Here is a 2,573-nt window from a genome sequence, read left to right as displayed (position 1 = left end):
GATGGAACAATCAATATACTTGTTGAGAGAGGGGGAAAAAATGGAAATCAGAGGCAAAAATACTGGGAAATTCAGAGACCCTTGTTTGCATTCAATCTACTGAACAAATAATTACTGGAGAGGTCCTTTATGCAAAGATTGCTTCATAAATACTAACAAGATTACCAAGACGTATTGATCTGGTGTGTCAGTGCTGGTCACAAAAGTTACAATAGCACTGAGGCAAACAGTCAGTTCTATAAATAAGTGCCCTCAACTGGTCTGCTTCAGTGTGCTCCGCTCCTTCACCCACAAAATCCTGATGGTGCTGAAATTTGGTCAGTTTATTTCTGTTACTTCATAAGTAAGCCCCACATGTTCCCCCACCCAAGGAGCAAAATTCAAGAGTCAAATTTATATTTCTGTGTTATGACTTCCCTCCTAAACACCATGGGATTATTCTGACTAATGGAAATGTTAACAGTGGATGAAATTCTAGCTCCTACCAGAACTACCATACACACATGCACATGCAGACATGCAAATGCACACCAATGAAATGGCACTGTAAGCACAGTTCATCCATAATAAAAGTGTAGTTTTCAGAAAGTGATCTCCCCGCTGTATCCCATCCCATGCTTGCTGTGCTCCCACCCCACTCCCCCCAAATTGCCTCTCCATGCTCCTGTACTTCATCCTGGATATTATCGACATGCCTGAGAATTCTTCCTGGATGTTCTCTCTGCTTCTGGGGTCCGCATGCAACAGAACCAGGGTGATTTGGTCATGGTTTGGGCCTTTGTAACCACCAAATGACCTGGAAGATTCAGCTGTCTCTGTGTTAGATTAACCAAATGAATCAGAATACAACTATACACACAGTATACCCCACAGGTAAAAAACCAGAAAGTTGCCAACCTCTCTTGTACCACTTTAGTCCTTGCACTAGGCTACTTCAGACACTTCATTCTCCAGTACACACTTCTTATTCAGAAGACACTAAGTCTAGACCAACCCTCTAGAAAGCCTGTTGGCTAGAATTTGAGGCCTTTTGAGTTTCTTTAAGTGTAACATTTTCCCAAGTGAAGGATAGGAGCAGGGATTTGCCCTCTCAGCATCCATTAATAGATATTTTTGCCACTATGGGGCATTTATACATGTGCTCCAGGAGGAGTGGGGCCGGGGGGGAGGGGGTGGTGCTTTAATTAGAGCGGCTCCTAAGGCTTGGGTGTCCAACTTGAGATGCCTTGAAAGAACCTGACTTCAAGATGCTGAATATCCACAGCTTTAAGCTCAAGTTAGGAGGCTCAGTATCTCCATCTACCTACCAGGCCCCTTAAAACAGCATATCATTGGCACCCAAAAATCAGAGGATACTTTAAAAAGTAGATTGAGGTACGCTTATCAGAGTCAATATAGGTAGAGACAAGATTAGAATACCTGAGTTCTTGGGTTTTAGGCTGGTGCTCAGTCTGTGATTAACCTGTGATGACTAATTATCAGGTTCTTCACTGACTGATTGTGATTGTGCCAAAAACCTTCCATTCAACTCTCCATTTAGTCCCCGCCTACTGTTTGCCATACAATAAGAATCAGAAATATTTAACAATGGTGATGTCACATTATTCAATACCATATTATCAGGATAATTCATTATGCATTTTGCTCCTTCTCTTTGCAACATCTAAGGTTGGTCGGTAGTGGAGGATGCCAGCCTTGGCAAGGCTACATTCACTCCCAAATTCCTGTGCTCCATATAAGAGACATTTATAAGTCAGTGAACTAGAGTTGCCCATCTTGACAAAAAGGGACTTAATTGGTATATTAGTAACTTCTATGGAAGCAGAAGTGGCAACACCATGATTATCAGCAGGATTGGTCATTGAAGTGACTTGTCAGAGCATCTAGAGCCATCAAAAGTTACCTGTGCAACATCCTGAGGGTGAAATTCTCATCTGTGCAGAGGCCATTATGAAGTCATGCTCTATGCACATCCTTCTAGTTGAAAGCTTTTGAGCCATGTGAATTTCAGCATGAATGACCCTTGGAAAAAAATTATAAGGAGGGGTTTCATTGGATGACTGGTACCATACAAGGTCTTCCATGTTTCAGTTGTTACTACAGTGGCTGATGTTTAATACATACTTTGAAGAGGTTAAATAGGAAATTATTTTCACTGTCTGGTGACATTAAAAAAATTGAGCAGAGGCAAACACCACATTTCTTGAGGTTTTCACCCAGTGCCTAGGTTAAGGAACATCTAAGGCAACAGAGTCTCAGCTCTTATTCATTTGGATTTCATTGAGTTTCAGAAAACTCCAAAGTTAAAAACAGCTTTAGAATGTGTGTTTCCTAAACAGATTAGAAACCAGAACTCTAGTTAGCTTTTGTATAGCTGTTTTGCTGAGGGTGTTTCTCTAAGAGCATGCAGGAACTGAATGATCAGCACTGAAAACCTTGACACTTTTTTAAAAGGCGTTATTTTCATTTTTTTAAAATATGACAGGAAGAATTAGTACTGGCTCTTCTGTTTCAATAATGGCAGTGATGTTGAAATGACAACAAACATCATTCCATTTACATGCACATTTATG

This window comes from Crocodylus siamensis, chromosome 6, assembly GCF_052110815.1.
Source record: "Crocodylus siamensis isolate JL-2025a chromosome 6, ASM5211081v1, whole genome shotgun sequence".
In the NCBI taxonomy this organism is placed as follows: Eukaryota; Metazoa; Chordata; order Crocodylia; family Crocodylidae; genus Crocodylus; species Crocodylus siamensis.
The sequence above is the reverse complement of the archived record's forward strand: the minus strand, read 5'-3'. Positions refer to the sequence as shown.